The sequence below is a fragment of the Anser brachyrhynchus genome (assembly GCF_964034855.1).
Source record: "Anser brachyrhynchus genome assembly, chromosome: 7".
In the NCBI taxonomy this organism is placed as follows: Eukaryota; Metazoa; Chordata; class Aves; order Anseriformes; family Anatidae; genus Anser; species Anser brachyrhynchus.
In genome coordinates, this window is record NC_137701.1 from 4,811,572 (window position 1) to 4,838,127 (window position 26,556).

Consider the following 26,556-nt stretch of genomic DNA (forward strand, 5'->3'; position numbering starts at 1 on the left):
CATTGGGCTGGGATGCTGCCAGACTCCTCCAACCATGGTGGCCATGGGGAGCTGAGCCAGGATTCGGCATCAGGCAGCCAGCAGGTCTGGGCTCTCGTGTAGTTTTGTGGCTGGTTCTGGCTGTCAGTCCTGTCTGGATTCAGGTTTTTCAAATACATTTCTGCGATCTGGTAAAGTATCACCCAGTCTTCCTGTAGTTTTGGTAACCAGCATGCTGGAGAGCGCAGCGTTTTGGTGAAGTATTATTTTTACCTGTGAAGTAATCAACAGCCTGAGCATGGGGCATTTGCAAGGGGCCTAATTGTCAGAGACTGGACTTGGTTTGTTTTCTGGAAATCAGAACATTTTAAGATGCTTCAGACTTGGCTCCCAGAAATCACAACTGAAAATATTACACCTCATTAAAAAATTTTGTCTAGCTATTCCTATTTTGCTCTCACGTCCTTTAAATATTTTTTCTGAACTGGACTAGATCAAAGAGATTCCTGATTCAGATCTCAGATTAACAGAAATCTACAATTTAAGATGGGATTTTCACACACTCAGTCAATAATCAATTTTCAAATGATGGATTTTGTGTGACTTTTTCATGTACATACTAAGGAAAATGAATAAGATTTCCAGTCTGTTTTATAACTGGGGGAGATGGGGAAACACACATGCCCACTTCCTAAAGGAATGAATTCCATACTCAGAAGGCATAGGGTTTTAAAAGCATGATTTCCAAACAATTTCGTTTTAAAAGCTGAGGTTGACAGAAGATGAGCAGAACAGGACCATGGGGACTGACTAGGCAGATAATAAGGAAGCAAATTTGTGAAGTAGACAGAGTCAAGTTGGTGTGTGCTTAAAGGTCTACAAAGCTGCCTTGTATTATACAAGATTTAGTAGGCAGCCACTGCTGTTCTTAAAGTGCAAAAGTATATTTATGTGCCCTAAGAAGCTAAATCCAGCCAAGTAAATATTGTCACTACATCACTCTTTACTACACATGGTCTTGTTGTAAAAGCTGTAATAAATTTTGGATGTCATCACAATAAGTCTTGTAAAATCCACTCCAACAGTCATGAGTGGGAAGTTGTTCTAGGAGAAGTCTGAGGTCTTCTGAAAATTTTCAGAAAAACGAGAGACAAAGAAGATTGCCTTTCGTAAGCTTCTCCAAGCAGCCCTGGTTAACAAGCTGCCAACCAGTGCCTGGGGCCCTGGAGGCCTGCTGGGGGCTCGGGCAGGCTGGGCAAAGCCTCCTGGAACCGGTGGCTTAGGAGACTCTTGTTGAAAAGACTTTTCAAACAAAATCCAGCCAAATAACGTCAGTGGGGCTGGGAAGTCATAGGGATCTCTTCTTTGCTGTGTGATCTAGTACAAAAGCATCTGTACTTGGCGAAAAAGGATCTGGGTCACGGAGAGTATTTGTGTAGGGCTCGCTCTCCTTGGGTAAAGGGTGGGTGGATTTCTATTTGAGGGCACCCATAAAGGGTGATCCTTCAGTGTGATCAGTGTGAGTACCTGGGGACTGTCCTTAGCGGCAGGAACATCTGCCTTCCTGCACTCGGAGGTGGACAAGGATGTTGCTTCTTACTGGAGCCCCTCCATATTATTCCCATAGATTTCTGCACCGTTTCTGTGTATCATTCCACAAGATGAGCATACTAGCTTTCCAACAGACTTGTATCTTGTGGTTGGATTTATGTGGTCTGATAAGGTACGCACCTAATGGGGAATTAACTCAAATTGCCAACTGGTAGAGGACACAATGTTTTCCAGTTCTTGGAACATGACAACCTTATTGCTTTGTGGTGGTTTACCTCATGACTGGTAACAGTTCAGCTCTCAGTCCTGTTTCTTCCTCAATGGAGTTTTTGTCAAGTGAAATCATAATTGGATGATGGTTCAGGAATCCCTGGAAAGGGGTTGGTGCAATGCACAGATGTCCACAACAGCACCGTGTGGTCACACAAGCCTCATTTTTCTCAGGAAGCTGGATAGAGCAGAAAGAGTACAGCCAGAGGTCATGTTTTGCCAGCCACGTTTCCCTTCTGCTCGTTCCCATATGGGTTTGCAGAAAGCTCTTCTAGCTTTAGTATTTAGGTCTTACAGTTTTCTGATTTACTTTCAGGGTTGCTGGGAGCAGGGGGTCCCAACTTCTTATCATTTTAATGATCCTGGGGGCTTTCCAGAGGTGATGTATTACTGCTTTAGGCAGCAATCACATATTCAATAAAGCAATACAAAAGTCCCCTTATTTGTAAAGTGATGGGAGAAATTTAATGTCACTGGGTTACTGAGCCATTGGCACACAGTCACGTTTGGGGATATCCAGTAAATGGGTAGGAATAGTAGGTGGTCAGGTTTCTTACCACAGAAGACATTTTTTCCCCAGTAAATGAAGCCTAAAAATGCAGAATCAAGAGTTGTTTCTGTGTTTTGATTGCAGAAACTGAGTACAGTGTGGAATTATTTAAAAGCCAGTATCACAGAGAGATACTAATCAGCGGCAGAAAGAATGAATGTGAAAGAGTTTATACAGAGTAATTTAAAGAGATTCCATTCATTTTCATCTACGCCGTTCTCTAGACTACTGGGCGGGTTTTTTTTAGAACCCAGTGATTCATGTTTTGGTCTTGAGTGAGTTCATAATGAATTCGTGCTCGTTTCCTAGCTGCCTTCAAACAGTGACATACTCAAGATGCAGTATTTTATTATAGTACTTAACAGACTAAGAACATCTTTGGTTGGTTTCTTTTCTGCATTGAAGGCTTTTTCCCCCCCTCTGTGTATTATCCATGTCCTTAGCTCCGTTGATTGGCTTGCATTCATAGCCTGATCGATTTACTGTGGGTGCCGATCACGCCAGGTGTCTGTGATCCCCCGGCACTGCAATACACAAGCACCTACATCGAATTAGTTTCAGAGCCTCATTCAATTTCCATTAAAGTCCCACTGACTCTAATGGGAATCGTACAGGGCCCCTGGGTATGCAGATCTTATCAGAGTTTGGTTTTTATGTTAATTCTTCATGATCTAGACTAAAGCTGAATGAATAAACAAGTCGTAATTCATCAGTATCATCGTCACCATTATTTTAGAGTAGCATCTAGGGGCACTAATTATAAGATTAGGGCTCCAGCATGGTACACCCTGATACCGTGAGGCACTTCTTTGCAGTGAGGGAGAGGATGAAATCTGTGAAGCAGAGCCTGAACGTCCAAGTTAGGCAAAGGCTGAAAGCCGCATCATGCTCCAGTGGCTGACCTGGCGATAACGCACGGTGCTTTGGTGCTCTGTCTTTTGAACCACGCTGCTTGTCAGCAGGCTCACATGCAATCCACAAAGAATGTTCTTAAAGTTATTCCTAATGTGCTGCTGTTAGGCATACCTGAGAATCAACAGCCTTTTGGGCAGTCATTTTTTTTCTCCGTCTCATTTTGTTTGTGTATTTTAAGGATGAGAATGGCTTTTTTGTTTGTTTGTTCTCTTCGGCTTATGCCTTCAATCTTATCCAGAAAATTGGAGTCCTGCAGCTCTTCGTAGGTGCCAACATGTAGATCAAATCATAGATTTGGAATTCTGGTCTGCCTTTCCTGTCGGCTTGGAAATGTGTGAGTAAACACGTACATATTATGAATCTGTGCGGAACAACAGTCATCTTGAGAGACTAATACAGTCAAAAGAGAAGAAAGAAAACTTAATGCTGTGAGGCCTGAATTGTTTTTTAAGGCAAACTATAATACAATGCATATATCTTTTTATTTAATTAACAGCCAAACAGCTACTTTGACCCACTTGCCTTTGCCCATGTGTCCATGCTGGATTTGTGTGACTGGCTTGGATTCAGCAGCTCTGCTGCTTCTCCCTGGATTTCTCTTTCTGCTTTATTTCAGGGCTGATTGATAGGCAGGGCTATGCAGAACACAATGAATATTGCTGTAAACACCGTCCTAGCAATAACAGTTGAGCCAAAATACTCCATAAAACCTGGCGTGTTTATTGGTTTGAATGAAATGGTGTATAAAATGCAATGCTGACCTGCACACATATACACATGTATTAGTATATGTGAAAATAATGGGACTATTCCAATTTAACTTTAAAAAGAAAGGGAATTCGTGTTTTGAGCCTGCACATCCTGTCCTTTTTTTTCTTTTTTTTTAGCTGGGTATAACAGGTAATACAGGGCTCTCTCATGTGAGTTTAGAATATTTGCAGACCCCACATGCTGTTATCAACTGCAATAAGGCAGTAGGAAAACTGCTTCTACTCTAATTTCATTTGGTTAGTATAATTTAAAGCAGTATCAGCAGATACAAAAGCAACTATAAGCAACGTGCGTGTGACAGGGTAAATACCTCTGGAGGGAATGTTTAAATCTTAAATGATTGACCCGACTGTGGATGGTCAAATATATGTCTTCTTTGTTAAACAGGTTTTTACCTTGTTAACCTCAGCGTGGCACCGAGCCTAAACCAATAAGCTCTGTGAAAGGCTGGGTTTATTAGCTCAAGCTTTTCACTGTCCTAACGTGATTACTTGACTTTTAGTTCAGGGCTGGTGCACATCTGACCTGTGTAAGAGTTTAGCTCGGGAAAAGGCAGTTAGCATCTCTTTGTGGCCTTTAAAAAACTGGGAAAGGATGAATCTTGTGTATATTTGGTGACCGAATGGGAAGTCCTTGGGCATTTCTAAGCAGTGAACTTTTAGGTCCCCACTGTTGGTGTTTTGCACTGGGTGGGATGCAGTAGATATTTTGGAAATCCTAGGAAGGTATGGAAATGATAAGAATATCCTGCTTTTGGATTCCTGTAAAGTTGAGCTAAACACTGAGCTAATTGACCCTGCCTGCCTGAGATGTTCCAGCGAATTCCCCAGAGCTCCTCCAGACTCTGGGGTTATTTATAAGTGCCAGCTTGGAAGATGCTGGTTTTGGATTTAGTTGCCCAAGTTCTGCCCATGTTTTGCTTACTGCTTCTGAAATTATAGTGCAGGATTCCGTGAAATGTGCTGTGCTTTATCCCTGTGCTTACTTTGTTATTAATGGGCCAAAGTCCTTGCTGTGTTCTTGATTTGAATGCACAACTGCCATCAGGTAGACAGTCAACGCTGGGAAATATCAATGGGAAAGGGTTGGCCCATAGTGAATGATATGTGGCCTGTTTTTCAGTCATTCATGGGGGGAAAAAAAAATCACCAATAAAACAAATCGAAGATACCCTGAGGATCCAGAGCCTTTTGCTGACAAGAGGTCAGAATGACTTCCATTCATAGCTGCTTTCTTAAATGATCCAATTTCTTACATTTTTTTAGTACTTCTTTAAAACTGTTCAGAGCTACAGAAGGAGGCTGTGAATACTCACCTACACCAAAAAAAATAATATCCTGAGGATGCTCTGGTTTCACTTTAAAAATCCAAACTACCCATCCACATCAAAACTGAATAAAAAAAAAATCCAAAATATGCTGTCTAATCATGTGCAATCTGTAAATCCACAAATAACTAAGTCATCAAACCAGCAAACAAATCCTATGATACTCCAGCAAACAGATTAAAAAGAGGGCATCCTATCACAAACACTCATTTATTGGTCTGTTACTGTAAACAGAGCAAAAGAGAAATGTAGTGGACTAGATTTGTCTGCTACATCTCTGTAAACCTGGATTAATTTTCCCTGTGACAAGTGGGGAGATTAGCCGTGCTGACAGCGAGAGGTGAATCTAGCTCATCGTTTGGCTTTCCTACACAGGAAATTCTTCCACAGGGAAGAAAGATGCTTCTCAAGCTTTCCATGGGCTCTGTTACGCTTGCTCAGAACACATTGTTACTTCATGGGCCAGAGTATGTGTTTAGGCATGTGCTTAATTTTTAGCACATCCTTAAATACCATTGACTTCAAAGTTTACTTCTCGATGTGGATGTTTTCCACAAGTGGGGCCTGAGGCAGTCCAGGAGTGACCAGAAGGTCTTGAGATCCTTGTGCATCTTTCAGTTAGGTTCCCTGTGGTTTATTGCTTGAAGAAGCTGATTCACTAGGCACTTGCTTTGAACTGGTTTTGGCGTGACATAGGATTTGTTAGATGCTCTCATGAGACCTAACAAAAACAAATAGGGTGAAAACTGCCAAGTCCTCTCGCAAGGTTTGTGTACTTGCTTTTCTTTAACTCTTACGTTTCAGACCTCCATTGCATCTGGAAAATTTAATGCATTCTGCATCAGACGCTTACATTCCCTTTTGTCTAAGAGGATTTCTTCCCTTTCAGAGATTAGTAAATAAAAGCAGAAATTTTGCCTGCTCTCTTTGAAGTCAGTGGGAATTTATCTTCAGGAAGGGCATGACTGCTTCCCAGACACTTAGTAAACTAGAGATTGCTGGCTACTTTATGTAAACACATATATAGGGTAAGTTTAATGAGCGTTTCACAAGCCCAAGAATTCAGAATAACTCATCAAATTCAGACAAGTTAGAGTTTTACGGTACAGTGCAACCAGTTGATATCATCACTCTCTCAGCCCAGGCTTTTGAATAGGTATGGAAGATGCTTGGTTCTCATTTAAAGCAAACTTGTAAAATGTTTCTAGTCCTTGTTGGCCAGGAGAACACTTGAATGCAAGCCCTAAATACTACATAATAGGAAGAACTCCAAATTGCATTTTGAAAATAATATGATCTGGGGAAAAAGATGTCAGAACTCTTCCGTGGCATTTCATGATTTTTTTTTAATGCTTTGGACTCCTCGATCTCACTTGTTCTAGCTACTCGTGAGTTAGACAATGATGGTGCTTATTTAAACCCATTAAAACAAGCAGCTGCTGAAACAGGACCCTTTTTACTTCAGCAGCTCCAAATAACTAGAGCCAGGAGTTTAAAAAGAGCTAGCTAAGGACCTTAATTTGTGGTTTTTAGTACATCTGAGAACATGGAAGAGTTCTAAAGGTCTGAGAGAATGTAGGTATGTGGGTATTCAAAAGGGTAGGGAAAAAATCTAGTTATTTATAGGCTTGTCAATCTGACATTGATCGAGGTAGAGCAGGACATGCTGATCCAGACCTGATTAATAAAGAAATAAATGAGAACTAATGCCAAGCAATATGGGCTGATGTAACAGATTTTGTCAATTAATTGAAATGTTATTTATGAAGCTACAAATTTGCTTGATAAAGACAGCAATATTGATGTAGTGTACGTGGATGTCAGTGAAGTATTTGGCATGCCAGTACACGACAGTATGATTAAGGAACAAGAATCATGCAAAATTAACATGGTACATAATTAGTGGAGTAAAAACTGCCTTTCACAACATGATTGTAAGTGGATTTATCATTTTCATATGGCCAGCACAGGCATCAGCCTCATGCTGTTTATCTGTTTCTCTTTGCCAGTGGCTCGGGTGGGAACATACATTACTCATTGGTCACGCTGATGTGGCTGGGGAGGTAAGAAATGAACAGATCACAGAAACAATCCGATCTCGTTTGCTAGGCACACTGGTACAAGAAGGAGTAGGCATTCTCATGGGGCCAAATGTGATGCCACAACCGTGGAACAAAGAGGGGAAACCAGAGGAGCAAGGTGGGGAAACCCCCATGGAACCAGTGATGCTACAAAGAAAGTTGGAGCCTTGGCAGTTGATGGGCTTTTTGTGAGATTCCTATGTAAACCCAAAGGGCTACCATTATCCTTGTATATTTAAGAAGTAGACTCTTGAGGATGTCAGATTGCCTCCACCTTTTGTGTTGATGCAGCGGAGGCAGCACCTCCAGCTCCAAAGGTCCTGAGCAGCAGGATAGCCCCCCGTGTGCAGCTGGGGTGGTGGTGGGGAAGCTGCCTTGCTGGGAAAGCTTTGATGCTCTGAGCTTTGTCTGGGGAAAGGAAAGGGGCGTGTAGGACGCAATCTGTAAGTAGCTCTGTGGGGAACAGAAATGAGCAGAAAAAGGGTTCTTTTTTCTGACAGACAAAGGTCTAACAAGATGTCAGGCTGGAAACGAAGGTTAGACTCTTAGAAATGGAGGCAACAGCAGATAGAAGCAAGCAATTAAAAGTTATGTCGGATTCTCTGTCACTTGAAGTTTTGACAGTTGCGTGCCTAGATTGCTCTGCTCAAACAAGGATGAGTTTGGAAGTCCCAGAGCCTGTGTCACGTGGCAGGTCACAGCAGGTGCTCAGCAGTCCCTTAATTCCTGGTCCTGTAGATTAGTTTGCATGCCAAATAGGCTGAGATGATGTTCAGCAAGATTTCTATGTTAAGAAACCTGGACCGATGATGTGAAAATATTTGTTCATTTAAAAATCCACAACACTTTCATCTCTTCTCTCTCCTATCTAATTGTGTACATTTACATATGCAGGTAATGGAGGAAATGTGGGCTCTAGTAGCAAATAGAAAACCTCACGCATAATGCCCTGCTGATTGCTCTGTGTTTAAAAATAGGCCACGCTATGGTGCATTTCATCCCAAGACTTCTTGATGTTGCCCTGTGCTGGATAACTTCAGCAGCCATTGACCTTCTTGAGTCACAATGGGCACCGTCGGGCTCCCCTCTGGCCTGTAGGGCTTCTCTGATTCTCAGGGCAGGGACTGGTACAACCGCATCCAGCACCAGGATCCTTTTCCTGCCTGTTTATTCTGGCATAAGGGGGCAGGAGCAGAGAGGAGGATCGCACCCAAGGAGCTCTGAAGCTGGAATGTGTATTGATCACAATTAAATATCATTTGATTTTATATGTTATTACAAAAAGCCTCCCTGGCTTTGATGTATTACTGTGTGAGATGGCTTTGGGAGGTGGGAGAGATTAATTGCTTAGGCTCATACATGTCTTCCACTAGACTCAGAGGCATCTTCATCTTTGTTCTTACAGAGTCTTGATAAACAAATAACTTATTCTTTTGTACCGCGCCTGAGATTTTCATCAAAAGAGGAGGGAGCCCGTTGTGTGAATCACAAGGCCAGTGCAGGACAAGTCTGTGCTGTAATTTATTTAGACAAATGTTGAACTAAATGGATGGACTAAGGTTTGTTTAGATTAGTGGCCTTTTGAAAAATGAGTTGTCCCGTGTGTACAATTTTTCAATCTGTTTACATCTAATTAGCTGTTCAGATTGGCTAAAATTAAGCGATGTCACTTGTAATGCATTCGGGGTGAAGATATGATAAAATGGGCTCTTTTAGGTTCTCACTGGAGAGTAGCTCGGAGCACTGCCACAGTGTGAACTGAGGGGGTATGGAAGATCAGTCTGTAATGTGGAATCGGGTATAGTCAAGCCACAATTTCACATATATAGTGAATAGTACATAGCATCTCTTGTACTGATTCAAAGAGAGAGCACGATTTTCCATCACCCTCTCTCACATCTTCTCAGTAGGTTGGCCTGGCTGACTGGGGCGTTTTGTTGGGGCGGCTGCCCCCAGACATTGGCATCTTTACCTGTTTTGCTATTGATTCCTGCATGCTAGATATTCCTCCCTGGAGACAAGTCATTTGAACAGCTTGAAATCTAAAAACTGACTGCTGCAATGTTAGGTTTCTAATTCTGCAGCTCAGCTGACAGCTCTGGAAAGTCCCAGTCAAAGGCAGAAATATACCATTCTTCAGCAGACTTTGTTCACTCACCATACGGCCCCAGTTCTTTTTTATTGCTCCAGTGCCTACAGATTTTCACATGTTTCTGACCAAAACTTCTGCTATTAATATGTGAGCTTCTCAGCAATTAATCTGTGCGTGTTGTTGCATCAGTGCTTTTAGGGCATGACCAGAGATCAGCACCCTCTGTGCAGCAGCAGCGTAGCTATAATGCTTAGTCATGGATACGTGTCTAAGGTGGTTTTGGCACAGGTTTTCTCAGTTTTTGTTAGTCTTTTTTTCCTTCCTTGGCTCTCAGAAAGCCTCTCCTTGGTATCTTCTCTCTCCTTCTGTGACCTGATGTGCCAGCATCAGTGGTGATGTACCAGGGTATTTGTGCTGGAAGTGAAACTGTGGCTCAGCGGGACAGGACTGCGTTTGGTGGCTCAGGAATTCAAGGGTAGTGTCTTCCAGTCACTCCAAGGAGCCGAAGGGGACCTTTAAAAGCCAGCGGGAGGATTGCCATATGAAGCCTTTGCAGGCAGCACTGGAGGTGCTCAGCAGGAGATGTGGTGTAGATGGCCCCACTGAGCCATCCGTGAGCAGGAGTTGTGCTGGGAGCTTCCACCTGGGCAGTGGCAGGGAAGAAGCCAGCTGCCACCATGCCCGGCACCCCTGGCATCCTAACCCCTTTTGACCCAGCTCTCTCCTGCACTGCCCGTAGCTGGTTTCCCAAAAGGAGCCAAGGGCACTCGGCCAGTTAGGATGTCAAACCGTGAGATCTCAGATGCCAGGGCTGAGCTGCACATGGCTCCAGCCTTGCTATCAGAGCTCTTTCTGGCTTCTTCCCGCTGGTGGTGAGCATCTTGCTGTGGCATTGGTGGCCTAGCCGTGGTGGCAGTGGTGGTGCCAGGCAGGGCTCCCTCGTGTCAGCAGGGGGAGCTCACAACTTGCCTATGCTGTGGGTCCTGGAAAAACGCGTTTGGGCATTTTCCTTTGGTTTTCATTTACCATTCACGTGCTATGCTCTACTAGGCTATAGCATGTGAAGTAGGTGACATTTGAGGCCCTCCATCCTAACACCTGAGCATTCTGCTAAAGGTGAGGGCACCAAATGACCGGATGTCTAAGCATCACCAATAGGCAGCAGCAAAAACATTTCTGTTAAAAAGAGAGCATTTTACACAGAAAAAAACCCTTTTCCAATCAGAATTACATCTGTAAGTGAACCCATTACCATTAAATATGGATACGGGTTGGAAAGCTGCAGCATTTTCTAACTCCTCTGCTATAAGGTACTCTTCTCTGGATGTCTTTATCTGGATGGCAGGTGCTTTTGGGCTAATATTTTCCTTCTAAAAGGAAAAATCCTTAAGGAGGATTTTTTGCTACTTGAAAACAATACCATGAGCAATTTTTGAGTTCACAATAGTACATAAGATGTGAAAGGTTTTAATATTTAAGACACTTGTTCTTACTACTTGTAAGTAACACTTTTAACAAGCAAGATGCAGTCTTCAACAGGATTTTTCTGTTTTCTTTGTGCCTGCCCATCTACCCTACACTTACAGTTTAAGTATCTCTTTTCCATCTTGTCTGCTGCACTACAGCATGTGTTGGTTAAAAGAGATGCTCTTGATTTCACTAGGCAGTCAGGAAGTCCAGTCCTAAGCTATGTCTGTTTTTACAGAAGTCAACTAGATTGAGAATAATCTACGTTTTGTCTCGAGCTAGTGCCAGGGCAGACAAAAAATAAATACCCTTAATGTGGAAGTAATGCTGAAAAAAAATCTTTCAGTAATTTAAGCATTAGAAAGAAAATACGAAGTCATTTTCTAGAACATTATAGTTATTTAAAAGCAATTACACAAAACAAGAAGGTTCAGAGTTGAGAAACAAATGGGAAGAAACCACGACACGTAGTAGCATAGAAATTCACCATCATCGTGTTTTGCTGTCTTTATCTTTAGATATTCCTGCCTCATTCCTTTTTAACCTAATTCATAGGAAGGAGAGATTTTGCTTTATCTTAAAAATAAAATTGATTGATCCTAGGGGCAGGAAAAATGGTGGTACAAAAAATCTTTTCATCGTGTTTCATTAAACTTTTCAGAAGTCTCTTCTTTCTAGAAGAAGAGATTGCTTGTGCAATTCAAGCAATTAGGAATATGCACCCTCGTTTGTCTTGGACATTGCATGGTGATGAGGCATATAATCCGCATTTTCTCCATTCCCTTCGGAGTGCTGTGACTTCAGGACAGGGCCGCAGAAAGTCATCTCTGCTGTTTCTGTGTTTAGCGGCACCGTAGGACTGACTGATCGTACGCTGTTAATTTGAAGGGACGTGGAGGGAATGCGAGAGCCTCGGCAGACTCCGATCTGCCAGCAGGTGAACAGCATGGGGAGCTGTCAGATTGCACAAGTTGTTAAGGTCAGGTTAAATTAGTGCCCACAACTGGTATGGTGGTAGAAGCTGCTAGCACGTATGATACAAGTGTCACTGCATAAATCCACACCAATTCTAGCCTGAAATTAAGGCACAGGCAAGTCATTTTGTTCTGTCTTTTGTCAAATGGCAGTATCTCAGAGAGGGGCACGTGATGAAAATTCTCCTTGTTTTTTTTAGGATTCAGTGTCACTTTCATTGTCATTTGCAAGGGTTTGGACCGGTTCAGCTTGGTGTCTGAGCTGAACGTATAAACATGCCGAAAGTACTGGGAGCCCTCATTTTATTAATCTTCCTTGACAAAAGAAAATTGTGATTAAGGTGCTGTGGTCTCATGTAGACCAAAGTGAGCATACTCTCATGCGCGCGTGTGGGTGTCGAGAGGGGGAAGATGTCACATGCCACCCTGGCGTGGTGAGCAGCTTTTGGGAATCCAAGAGAGACAGCAAAGGGAAAAACTAAAGAAGAAAGAGCCAGCAGTGAGGGAGAAAACTATTCTGTCAACTGATCCCGTTTACTGTGGATGCGTTGTCATTGTCTGGAAAGATTCAGTGCTGGAGGGCTTCATAAAGGACAGCAATCCTGTGACTGTGCTGCAGAAGGCTGTGTTACACAGCTTCTCTTCCTTTAAGGTAATCTATAGCAGCCTTGTGCAACAACGCAGCTCTTAGGAGCAGTAGCCAGGTATCCCAGAAATAAAGTCGAGACAAATGTAATGTTTTACCAGAGGCAGCTAGCAGATGCTCTTTGTAATCCTTAATCTGTTGCTGACTGGAATAATTTTTGATATATATTACATTGCATCATCTTTAAACGTATTTGTAACAATAATCCTCTGGTAACTTGAGTTTCTTCAAAGTGCGCGACAAAGATTCACCTCCGTTTGCAGCAAGAGCAAAGCCTGTGCTTTATAAAAGCTCCTGGTGTAATTGCCACTTCACCATATAGTTTACAGGCAGTGCAGCGGATTAACTACAGAGTACTCCAGAGGTGCTCTTCAGTTATCCTATAACTGACAATGTCAATTGAGGGAGAAGAGCGTAGATAAGAAATGCAAATAAGCTAAAGAGAGTGAAAATGTGGCTTTCTCCTTTGGCTTGTCTTTCATAAGCAAAATATGTAATTTCTGATCTTTGAAACCTACCCATGAATGAAGGCATGTCAGCAGCTGCTCCAAAATATTTGGCTGCTGGTGTTGCCTACGCAGAACCCGTTCTGTATCTGAAAAGCTGTGCCTCTGCTTTTACGCTCAGGATAGCAATATTCTACAAAATTCAAGCTTTCAAGCCAACCACGGTATCCTTGTGATGAAAGGAAGAGAAAGGTCAGTGAGGCTTGTCCTTGCTGAGAAACAATCCCAACCAGTGCTCAAAAACCTGAAATGTTAAACCAAGCTATGCTCACGTATGGCAAACACGATCAAGCTTTTCGCTCGTTTCAGCTGCTCTGGACAATTCTTTTCAACTAGATCTAGTCTTCAACTCAGCTTAATTGAGAAGCTGGCCTTGCTAATGAATTTGTATGAGTTTTCTGGCCCTGGCAGTTTTCACTTTAATGCACTCTGTATATTATATTAAAAATGTATATCACAACTGAAGCAGTTTTGTAAAACAAGCTTTAATGCAGCATCTGCTTATTTGTGCCTTGGGGACGTGAGACAACAGCAAACTGCTTACTGCTTGAGAAATCAGCGCACCACCACATGCCTTGCTCTGGTGTTAGAAGTCAGGGCAGTGCCTTAATCTGGATGCAGATCAAATTGTTGTGTTGATAATTAGAAGACAATAAGCCTGCATGAAATTGAACCAAGATGTATTAAAATCAGGTAGTAATTCTCCTTAATGCTGACTGGAAGGAAGCCATGTCAGAAGGTAACCAGAATGCATTATTGTTTGCCATTATAAAAAGGTCCATTTAAATAGCTCTCTGTCACCTAGGGCTATTTAACCTTTTGTAGGTATGAGCATTACAAGGCAGCCTAATGCATATTTTGTGTGCATTACTGTGTATAAATGCATGCACACAGTTTTTATGTTCCTATGTGAATATTCATAATGAATCAGACTGGGGTCAATGTATTTCCAAATCATGTCACTGGTGATAGCCAGGAGCAGCTGTTTGCAAAGAAGGTGAAAGAAGCTTCATCCTTGAACTACCCTAGTGGGAAATTACTTGCTAAAACCTACCGGTGAACGCTTGGCTTTTGCGTCGAGGTTCATAGATGCGAACATGAATGGTCTCATAGAAGAAGAAGATGTGTTTGTATGTGAGAATCAACTGTGAATATGAATCCTGGGCTCTGGCGATATGGTCGTGAGCTTAATGGTCCCCTTGCCAGAATGAAATGTGTTTCTCGTCATTTCCCTGAATATCCTCTTTTCCTGGGATTCTAAGGGCTGAACACAAGAGCTGTCAGCTCATGCAGGACCCTTCCCTATGCTGGTTCTTGTTTTGTATGCATCTGTCCACCCCTTTCAGCTTCAGTTCTCCTGCAAAAGAGATGTGGCCTTTAGGGAGGCACTTCCATGCTTGAGAACGTTTTCTTTCCCAACATTTCAACTTGTCCATTTCCTCCCTGTATATTTTGTATGCTATTTTATATGCTAATGGGACATTATTAGTTTTATTTATAAGGAGTAGTGTTACAAATTGTTAGGCGATTGACTGCGGTGCGTTCCCATAACCTGACATAACTGGCTGCAGTGTGCCCTCTTTTTTAATAACGCTCCCTTCAAAACAGATCAACTCATACACTCGCATAGATCAATAACTAAAAGGAGGAAATGAAGGCAGCTTTTGAAAGCTTACAGATATTGTAAGCTCTCTCTTGGTCTGATCAGTGGCCTTATGGTGGGTTTAATTTGGAAATCATTATTTGGGTAAAACTGGGGCAGAGCTGAATCTCAGCTGGTCCCGGATAACTTCAGCAGCATGAGCCTCTCGGTATCTGCGCAGCTCTGACAGCAGATGTGCTGCTTATTTACAGGGAGGCGTAATTGGAAACTCAGATCTAAAGCTAATTTTGCACTGCCACAAAGAATTAAAAAAAAAAAACAGTTGTTTTTAAAGGTCATGGTCAAACCAAAGAAAGGGAAACAATTTGACGTTCCCCATTTAGAGGTGGTAGCATGCTGGGGTCCAAATTGTTCCTGTTGTGACGTGGCACAGCCAGGTGTAGTAGAAGAAGGGATGCATTGCTGCTGCTTGGGAGGAGATGCTCAGAGGCCAGATGTCACAGCTTCCTGAAGCACAGGTTTTCTTAGGTTTAGCAAGAAGTCTCTTACGCCCCACAGCCACGTTTTTGGTCATTGCATTTTGGCCATTGCAAATTGTGGGCACTGCGGGCACCTTAACAGGCAGTGGGAGGGGGGACACATCCTGCAGAGCTTGGCCTGCTGTGGCCAGTGGCACCAAAGCAATGGAAAGAAAGGAAAAAGCTGCCCATTTACTTGTCTCTTGTTCTCAGCCCCAAGTGGTGGTAGTGATATGGGAAGAGTACCTAGGGAAAGTGGCATTTCTGTTCACATTTACAGTTTTTGTTAAACTATCAAAGATCAGTAGAAACCCTTGCTAAAACTAAAGGTGTTACTGTGCTGTTCACATAAGCAGAAGAACAGGAAAGGTTTTTAACGCCCTTCATCCACTCCAAGCCAGAGTGCTCTGCGTATAGGCAGACCCATCACATTGATCAGAGGTTTAAAGCTTCATCTGCTGCAGTTCTGGGAGAGAGCCTGGTCCTGTAGCTCTGCCTGAAATCTGACATCTAGCTACCTTGTCCTCACTTAAACTAATTTCAGCATTTAATGCTTCTCCTTGTCATGCAATAGGGAAAAAGGGAGTACAAGGAAATCTGAAACTGGGTTCCCTAAAGTGTGATGCCTCAGGAAATGCCTTTGTTTCTAAATCTTGTGCCTTTAAGTATCTATTCAAGTGCTTACAGACCATGTAGTTGAGTGTTTACACAACAGCAGAATTCCTGAAAACATACTAAATGCTTTTCATCCATAATGTTTTGAAAGAAGTTGTCAGGTAGCTGTATCAGATACAATGGCTTGTACCATTCCATAACAGGTTATGGATTCAAAGAAGAATAGCACTCGGTGTTTTCTGTAAAGTCATTTAAATGGCTGATCCTTTCCTTACTTGGTTCTTGTGGAATCCCCACCTCTCTTTGCCAGCCTGGTTGTTTCTTTACATATAAGGATAAAGATTGGGGCACTTTGTAGCTGTTGCTTTGGCCATTAGCAGAAGAGAAGGGCTGTGTCAGTGTTTGTATAGGTAGCACATAATATATCAACGTACAATATAAAAGATTAGGTTACTTGCATTTTTTAAAAAATAACAAAATAATGGTCTTTTCATTTTTAAACTGAAAGAAAGCATGATTGTTCTTTTTTATTTTTTTAAGGCCTGCTGCAGGCACAGCCTATGAAAACCTGAATTATTAAAATTGACAATCTCAATAATGCTCTAAAATCCACAGGAAGAGGCTCTGATGATTGAAAATCCAAGGAAATCATCAGTAGTCAAGGGCAGACGGGGCTGGATCCTAAAGGGATTCCAGCTTGTAGAGAAGAAATAATACAGCAGGAAGTAACAAATGGAATTAATTGGTTCTTCAAGTAGAACAGTTACAGGAGGAAGGAGGATTATACATATGCATTATTATTCAAATAATGTGAATGAATAGAGGACTCCAGACCCATGGGTAACACACAAGCAGCACCGAGAGAGACCCTGAGCTAATGAAATAAATCCCCATTACAAATGGGCAAGGAAGGAGGAGAATAAAGTACAACAGCTCCACTTGAACTTTATTTCATCTGCTGATGACTTTGTTAAAACGTTAGACCTTTCGGTTGCAAAATCACATTTTCTGAACGCCGAAAAGTTCCATTTGTTTTTCATTTGTTTGTTTGTTCAAGGGTTACTGGTTGCTTTGAAATAAGCAAATTCAGAGGTGGGATTCTGCAAGTCTGACATTTAAATGGCAGTTTCGGTTATATGCAATTTTTCTTCAGTTCTTTTGGGAGTATTTTAGTGTCTTATTATGCAGTGACTGCACTACAAACTCAAGTTGTCTGCATGGTGTGGACTGCATGTTTTCCTGTGCTTTGTCTATGACTCTGCAGGAGTTCTGCGTGGAAAGCCTGTAAGATTTGAGAGAGATTTGTTAGTAATTTTGCTGTGTGCTCTTTAAGCATGAGAGTATCATATAAGCATACTGTTCTAATTGTGAATTGGAAAACCTTCAGCAAATTTTAAGTTAGAAACTTCTCATAGCAACTATACTATTTCCATTAGAGGAAATCCCTGTAGCATCTTCCAAACAGACTGTGTGTTTCTTAAAGGCAGAAACCAACGGATCCTTTTTGCTTTTCCCAGCTCTAGTAATTAGTAGGAATAAAAATGTTCAAAATTTCACCAAGCCTTTTTACTGGAGTGCAGATGTGATTCTTGGTGACTCAGACATTCCCCAGAACTTAGTTAGACTCAGAGTAATTATTCCAAAGAATTATCCTTCCAAAATTAGAAGAAAAAACCATGTAATTACAACTGCAATATTAAAATACTTAATGTCTGCCTAATGTCTGAGCATCAAGTCAGAGGCTGTATTTTCACGCAGTATACACACTGTAAGCAAAATGAATTGGGGCACGCAATTTCTTGAACAAAGGTCCTAAATATGAGCTCCGTGAGCATTTGTGCCATGATTGGCAATGGAAGTTGAAGAGAAACTGAGGAAAGCAGTGCTTTATTTTTCCTAATTACTCTTTCTCTACCCTCCTTCTCCTTTACATATTGATCTGGCCATTCTGACAAGCACAGCAATCTCGGCTCATCTCGCTGCGGGCTGCCGAGGTCCTGCCCTGCATTTTGCTGGCCTTGCTGTTTTCCTGGCCTCAGTACACCACACCAGCAGAAAACTGCTGGCGTGTCCGCTGCTTCATCCTCTGCTGACTGTTGCATTGAAATGGCTCAGCATGGGGCCAAACCCCGTCCAGAAGTGCCTCGGGGAAGGGGCTGAGGAAGGGCAGCCACCACTTACTTAGATGAGATGGTTGTAGGATTAGTACCTCAGAGTTGACTCTCATGTCTTCTCCAGAGAGACGTTTCGAGCCACCATTACGTGATGTTTCTCTAGGGATTGGTTCAGCTGGCTGTCTCACATGGGGGCCCTGAGCCAAAGAGGGGCACAAAGCTGAGGTTCTCCCTCCAGAAACAGCCACCCTGTCCCTTGCTGGCCTCCAGGAGCTCCTGGCCCAGCTTCCCATGACGTATAGCAAAAAAGGCGGGCAGGATAGGCGAGCCTGTGTTTGATGCTATAGCTGCTGTGCAGTTAAACGGTGGTCCTCAGTCCCACTTCTCTCTTCCTCAGGGAAAAAAAAATTTGCTTTTTAAGTGGAACAAACATTGCACCACCAGCCCTGAACCTTTTGTGGGAAATGGGGAGCGGGAGATGGATCAGATCAGAGGTGTATGTATTAGCAACAGCAAAGGAAGAAGAGATGCTGTTGAAAGCCCTAGAGAAATGTTTTGTTTTAAGGGATTAGTTAAAAAGAAACGCTAGAGCTTTAGACAAAGTAAGATTGCATAAAATGTGCATAATTTATGAGTATTTTTAAAAATACAGCACCTGGTTCAACTCCCTCTTTTTTCTATGGAACTTTTTGTGCTTTATACTTCATAGTAGCTAATTTGACTTCTCTTATTTCAAAATGCATTTCCAGATTGCTCAGTCTGATTAACTCCTGCTGTACTTTTGTTCACAAGGAGCTGTGAGAACTGGGCCACATGGAAGGGAGGGCAGCACGTTCATACAAGTGGTAGCAAATGTAACTTGCAGCATGCTGTTACACATTTATGTGACATGACATGCTCGTGCGAATCAAATGTGCTATTTTTACGGCATGTATTAAATGTGAAATTGTGACTGGTGTTAGAGCAGGGTCAGGGCTCCTGCCAATGTGCCATGTAATTTGGTTTTAAGAATGAAGGTCTCGAATGCAAACCCTCTATTTACAGCAAATTTACTCTGTTTGTCCAGGGTCAGCCATGCCCATAAGTCATTGCCCCATTTTGTTTGATTCCTTCCTTACACAACATTTGATATCATACCAGAATATGAGCAGAGAAACCTGGATGGCTTCTGAGGCTATAAACTCATGTGCAGGACAAGGGATCTTGCGTCTTGTACACGTTGTGCTCCAGACTCCAGCTGATGTTGGCCAGCATCACTGGAGTTGTGTTGATGTGTGTCAGCAGAGGCAGAGCCAACCTGAGAGGCAAGTTTGGTCCATGGCACCTTTGGCTATGAAATAATGCCTTCCAAAGGCAGAGGAATTGTTGGTCAAGTTGATTATTGACCTAGGTTGAAATTCATGCCCAAAATCACAGCACTACCGGCACTTCAGGACAGGGCCTCGATATGTTCTCAAGATGGCGATTAGGCCCGGAGTACAGTAAATAGTTTGTGGGTGCCTAACCTGTGAGGAATTGGCCCCATAAAGTCCTGTCATGTTGCGCTGAGGAAAATGTCCAATTGGGAAGCGCAGGCCTGGCTTTGATGCCCTGCCATCAGGGGCAGGCCGATGCCTGAGGAGAAGAGTCACCTCTTCAGGGACTGCCACAGCGTGGGCCAGGCCAGGCCAAGCGTCAGAGCAGACATAAATCACTCTTTTGGCTAATTGGGGCCTGTCAGGGCCGAGCACACAGCAGGTCCACCAGGGCCAAAAGCAGGCAATGCACAGGCATGCTCGACAAGAATGAGAGTGAGGAGGGGTTGATAGTTACCTCTGAAGTGTTTCTTGGCTCTAATATGTTCGCCTCACATTTGTATCTCTATGAAAAAAAAAAAAAACAACTTACAAATATAACTTCTTATGATTTCAGGGAATTATTTTATTGTAATTATAGCTAATCCAATTAAAGGTGATTTGTAATGACTGCTGAATTAATTCCAGAAATACTGGATTTAATGAGTGGATTACTATTTGTTTTGATAAAGGGGAAAATGCGAATACCAAGGTAGAGTATTTAGTTCACTTAGATCACGCTGTGCTCAATACTGCTGGGTTTACAGAGCTATTTGTTTCCAAAACGTGGGAGTGCATGTCCCTGCTGAACACACTGAGACAAATAGCAAGCTCGTTTCCTTTCAAAGAGCGTATCTGTGCGACAGGGTCAGGCTTTCTTGATTTTCCTATAATGGAAATCAGATGTGATGTCTGAGGTCAGAACTTGGTGTGGTGCACTGGGAAGCAGAGTAGTATCTCTTTTTTCTTTTTTAGTAGTTTTCTTATTTAATTTTCAGCACAAGTTTGCTAGCTTTTGCACAGGGTGCACCTTGACAAGCTTCTTTATGTGCCACATACTTGTTTTTTTCCCTTCAGTAGCAAGCTGAGCCATTGCAGGCTTGACTGACCCAGGCAGTCATGACCTGATCCTGCAGCTGGTAGGATATATGCAGAAATGATATATGCATGTATGATCTGGCCAGTGAACTCATGGCCCAGCAAAAACAAGGCAGCCAACTGCAGCAATGGGTATGGTGGTAAACAGCCATGGTAAAAGCCTTCTGCTGCTGGGGCAAGATGGTAAAATACAGGGTACATCTGTACCCCATCCCTGAAGCAAGGGAGGGTGTAGCTCCCTCAGGACTAAGCTGCAAGGGGCCTTGTTTACGGCTTTGTGTGCTTTGTGTAAATGTGTTGACTGGGACAAAGAAGCAGATACCATGGCTGTTTCTGTGCCTTAATGATCAAGAAGTAGCACAAGGTTATCCCACTTTGCATGGGACCAAAGTGTGAGAGAATTGAAGGTGAGCACTGAGGTCTGCATGGGTGTAAGTTGAAGCTGAAAGAAATAGTCATTGATAAGGTTCAGATCTTAGGGAGTCAAGAGGTTTAGAAAGCTAAGAGGAGCGCCTAATTTAGAAAACTAGCCTCTGTGGGAGAGTCTTCTGGTTAGCCAGCATTGTACAAATACAAATGGAGAGTCTTGATTTGGAGATGCATAGAGACATTGGTCAGGTGGTTTCCTCAACAGGCATGCCATCTTCATCACTTTACATAACTCTTCTCTTTCCTTTATCTCCTCTCATCAAACCTGTCTCTTCATTGTGACTTTCCATCAGCTTCTCATGTAAGTGCTGTCACCTCCCTGTCTCGTGCTCCCCTGCATGTGTCACAGCCTCACTTGCTTCATCCTCCAAGCCTTTGCAGCTCTAAGTCGGTCTCAAAAAGCCACCCGTCTGGCGCTGCCGTGAGCAACTCACATGGATTTGGGGGTTGGACTAGATGATCTTCAGAGGTCCCTTCCAGCACTGGCCATTCTGTGATTCTGGATGTGCATGTAAAACCGCTTGAGTATTATTGTCACCCACTTCACTAACCCATCAGCTTGTGTTTGACTGCCTCTATACTGGGCATTGCTTCCCTGTTTTCCCCTTCAAGCTGTGTGACTGTGAGTTGAATATTGCACCAAATTAATACGTGGTGGCAATTGCCATGGTGAGGCACTCCTGACTGTAAAAACAAGCCTGCAGTTGTGTTTGTAGATTTTCTTCAGACAGCAAACGGTCCCTTTGCTTATGTTATCAAAGGTGATTGACTAAGTAAATGGAGATGAGTCTCCTTCCCAGCAGCTCTTGCAGCAAATTAGGTATGGAAAAAACTCTGGTTCCTAAGGAAGTCAAAAACTACTGAGCAACCTGTAATCAAGGTTCTCCTAATGTTGTGTTTTAAGTAGACCCATTATCATAGCAATGTCTTCCTGAAAGCATTTAGACTTCATTACCCCATTAGAGAAATTAACATATTTTAGCTGATAAGCTGCTGGCACATTCAAAAACTTGCAATAATGCTGGGTGTTGAAGCTCCTCCAAAACATGCTTTCATTAAAGGGGTCTTGCGCCACATAGGAAATATATAAATAAAAAAGCCATAATTAAAATGCCACATTATCTTGTTCTAAAGTTAGTGTGTCTTGAAATTTAAATACACATTGGTATCATTAGAACTTTCAGAATTTTTCCAATTTTATTATCATAGCAGAAAAGAAGCCATTTAAAAAAAAAAGTGCATTTCAAATGTGAATGTAATAACTATCTTTTTAATTAAAGTTGGGATAAATCTTTTAAAACCAGTTGCTGACTCTTGAGAGGTAGCAGAGCATCGTTGCTGTATTCAGAGCAGAGGTTGCACAGGAGCAAGTCAGTAAAATATGACAGGGAGGATCAGCAGGATGAGTGTGTAGCCAGTGTAAGCGTTGTGTGTAATTGCAAAGTCAACAGAGAAACGGCAGTTTATGCCAGTATTTGATCTCAAAGAAAAATAACAAAGTCTATAAATAGTGATGTAAGGAGGCTTCCTTTCTGGCTTTTTAATGAAAGAGGTTGTTGTATTCCTACTTATCTGAAGTATGTGTTGTGCAGGACCTCCCTGCTCTGTTCCAAATGAAATTCAGCGCCTTGCCATAATGGAGTTGTGAAGGCTCAAGTTGCCACCCATACGGAGAGCACCGCACGCGCCCCAGGGTGAAAGGGAAAGCATCCAAGGAGAGTGATCAATACAGGGACTTGATTAGCAAAAGGGTGATTCAGAACGTAAAGCTGCATCCTTGGACAACTCCTGATTGTAATTACTGTCACCTTTCCCAGCTATTTTCATGCAAAGGGAGTTTTACAAGTCTTGCCTTTTGAAATATTCTGCCAAGTGTTTTAAGATTTTTAAAAAATCATCGTTTCTGTTTCATGCACAGAAATCTTTGACTCGTTATTCTTTGCTTGCTTCTCTAAGTTCAATATTGTTGTGCTTTATAAGAGGAACTGCATCACCCCCAGAGGCATGCGTGTGCTCCTGTCCACATGGAGCACTGAGAAATCTTACAGATGTGGGTGGAGGTTTGAGCACTCATGCTACTTAATGGACCCTGGATAATTGGCTGCCTTATTAGTCAATAAATGACTTTCTATATGCTTCCAGAAAATTATACCTTGATTGATTGTAGGCATGTTATGTATTTTCTTGATTTTGTTTTGGCTGAGAGGGAACGCCCTAGGAGTGTGGTCAGAGGCAATCTAAAAGCCATTACCTGGGCATAGCTTTCTGATACATGGGCCCAGCTGAATGCAAAAGTAGCAAGTTCCCATTCATCAGCCTGAGCTTCAAAAGCATGGCAGGGAGAGAGGGTTGTCTCTGTACTAATGATCTAATACACACTGTTTGTATCAAAACTGTCATACCAAGGACACTGGTGGGAGTAAGAATGCAGTCAACTCAAAGCTGTGCTTCTGGCATTATCTGGCACGTTTGCAAAATACATCCTCAAAAATGTAATTATACTGAATTCACAGAGGTCTTATGAAAAATGTATCAAGTTGGATGTTTATTCTGATGGTAGACGAACTCTGACATTCCTGTTCATGTTGAAATGTGATCATGTGTGGGTGTGTAATGATATGTATGCATACACACATAGGTATCTCCGCATATGATATGCAGACAGAATGTGTATGTCAGTGTCTGGGTGTATATTTATATATTTGCACTCTCATTCATGCAGGCAAGTGGTGATTAGACGCCGGGGACTGTAACTTTTCACAACAGCTTTGTAAGGGCAATCTATAATTTCCTGATATTTTATCTTATAAAAATTATAACATTGCCTATAGAGTTCAATAAAATGATTCTGTTATCTCGGGTAGAGCGAAATCCTTCAGCCAGCAGCTTGGGAGCTGTCTCACATGTGCACCACAGCTGGGTGGTCGCCGGTGGCCAGGCAGGAGGACAACTCCGTGTCATTTGCTAGCTGGCCCAGCAGCGCTGCTCCTGCCAGCCCCGTGCTGGAGGATCAGCTGGGCCGTGTGTCCTGGGCTGGAGGAGTGCTCCTGTCCCTGGGCCCGAAGCAAAGACGCAGGGCAGAGCTAGTACAGCTGCTTGGCAGTCTGCACGGACACCGGGGAGTGCTTCCAAACACTATCTTTGGCTTCTTGTGGTAGCCTCTCTGTGCTTGACTTTTAGCACAGCGCTTGACCTCCAAGCCTCTGCTAAATTTATAGACGTGGTTATGCCAGGAAACTGCTCAAAAAATGCTTGCAGTCTCCATAGAGAAGGCAGGCGAGTGGGCAAGCAAAAAGTAGTAGCTCTCCTCCCATTTTGCTGCAAAAGAACTGAGATGCAAGAGATTAATGGATGTGCCCAAGGTCATATTGGAAATCTGCAGCAGAGCCAGGCACTGAATCCAGATATTCTGCATCCCAGCTCAGTGCCATAGCCATATTTTTTCTGCTAGTATTTAAAAGAAATACTGTTCCTGGAGAGTGAAACAAATCAGAAAAATAAGCTGGTAGTGTGCGAATGAGAAAAGGTCATTTGTCCTGTTTCATCACTTTGTTGTCCAAAGATCTAATTACTTCTGGAATTACCTCAATGGCTTTCAATCAGTGCCTGTCTGTCTCAGGTCATTCCACACACCTCACCTTGTCGGTTTAAGATGCTTTCTAAAGATTTTTTTTTCCTCTCTTAATTAAAAAATAATGCTCCTGGCCAAATCTTCTGCACGTGTTTTTCCAACCTATGCATGAGGCTGAATACCAGTAGAACCAAGCACTTGCACTTCTGACATCTGATGATTGCTGTATAAGAAGTGAGGTGCTTTTACCTGTAATATACCAGAGCTTTCCACAGATTTGAGATGACTTATAAATTACACTGTGGAACTTCTTTACCTGCAATTGAATTGTAATCACCGTGGTGCTGCTGGAAGGTGTGGGCTATTTAAGAACACAGAATTTCTACGCCGCTCTTTCTGTCATGGCACATTTCAACATCAGGAATGATTCCCAAATCAGCTTGTTTTTAAAATAATGTGTTTCAGTTCTATTCAGTTCTATTATTCCCCTTTGGTTTCAGGATCTTTAAAGGTGCAGTTATATTTTCAAGTTTTTTCTCTGCAGTCATAGCGTCAGGCAGGATTCCTCCACAGTCCTTCCACCACCAGCTCCACCAAAGCCTTTGTGCATTTTCATGGTTTCAGCACCGGAGGTCTGCACAAGCGCAGCAATTACCGTGCGATTCACAACAAAATCATGACAGTAAGTGGTTCTTGGCACATGGCAGGTTGGGCAGGCAGCTGACCTGGAAGAAATAGAAAATCAAAAAGAATGTGCTCATTCTCAGTGAATAGCACTTCCAGCTTGGAGGATGGTTGGGATCATTCCCCAAGAGGTCTTCTCCCACACAACTTTGTAATTCCACCAATTTTCTTACACTGACCCAGATTTGGGTTGACTGATTTTGGGTGGAACCATGTGTATACATACCCGTGAGCTCTCAGGAATATGTTTTTCCTGGCATGGCTGTTAACTCATGTTGATTTCTGCATGGAGAGCATGATTACACGTTCTAAAACCAGGAATGCTAGGATTTCATTATTATGAGGAGTTATTAGGAAAGATTGATAATTAAACTAACCAGTTTAATTTTTCCCACCTCCTAAATCTCAAACTAAGTTCTGTCCTCCCAGCTGTTTGGGCCAAGTGCAAGCTTCGGAGGTCCTCTTGCAGTGGGCACCGGTGTGTTAATGTAGCAGGGCGCAGGAGCTCTGATCAGGGACACGGACTGTGTTTTGCAAGACATACAAATACAAAAAGAACAAGGCTTTGCCCCCAGAAGTTTACGATCTAAGTAGGCCAAATCTCAGTTAATGGCTTGAAAATAATTTTTACAAAGCCATAATTAGGTTAGATTGTACCTTACCCTCCTTTCTTTCCCCCTTCCATGAATGGAGTCAGTGACCTAAAAGCTCTGCTAGACTCCATCCCTTTGTTTCTATTATTAACACTGTTTACTTAGTATTTTCCTTACTGCTGAGAGGGACAAAAGATTTTTTTGTTCCCCTTAGATGCAATTTGTATGATACTGTATTTATTTGGAATTAAAAGGACAATAGCAATGTCCATGCTAGGCCCCTTTGCAATTAATCAATCTTCCCCAGATTCTGTGCAATAATGAGCTCACTTGGGCAGTAAATAAAACAGCAAAACTGCTTCATTTCACAGCCTCACTAGAAATGTACCCTCATTTTCTTTTCTTCACTTCCTCCTCTTGCTGCCTTCTCCAGTTTGCAGACCAGCTTCCCTTGGTCTTTGCCTGCACAGTCTGCTGGAGCTGATTATTGCAGTGCAGACTGATTGTTGCTTAAGAGCATAATGACAAATTTAACCCAGAAGTTGTTTAAAGTAGCTTCTGAAAGAAAGGCAGAGAGCATGACACTTTTTCAGCTTCTACCTTGCAGTATTTGTGCAGCTGGGGACATAGAAGGGTAAACTCTTCAGAAGAAATTGTATGGCTGTTTTCTCAGACTTTTTGCTTAGGTAGTGTTAAGGCAGTACCCATTATTGAAGAGCTCAGAGGTGATGGCCAAACCAGTTCAGTGCAGGCTGAGTAGAAAGGAGCAGGAGGTGAAGTCCAGTGGCTCTGTACCTCTGCATCAGTGGGGGAGACCACAGGTTCTTAGAGTTCATACTGTGCTGGGAAGCACCGGGGGATGTGTTTC

General features: G+C 42.6%; 1 protein-coding gene across 2 annotated transcripts in view; it reads left to right on the forward strand.

Annotated features, from left to right (window-relative positions):
* TMEFF2 (transmembrane protein with EGF like and two follistatin like domains 2) overlaps positions 1-26,556 on the forward strand; it is a 329,406-nt gene that overhangs the window by 219,379 nt on the left and 83,471 nt on the right. The window lies entirely within an intron of this gene.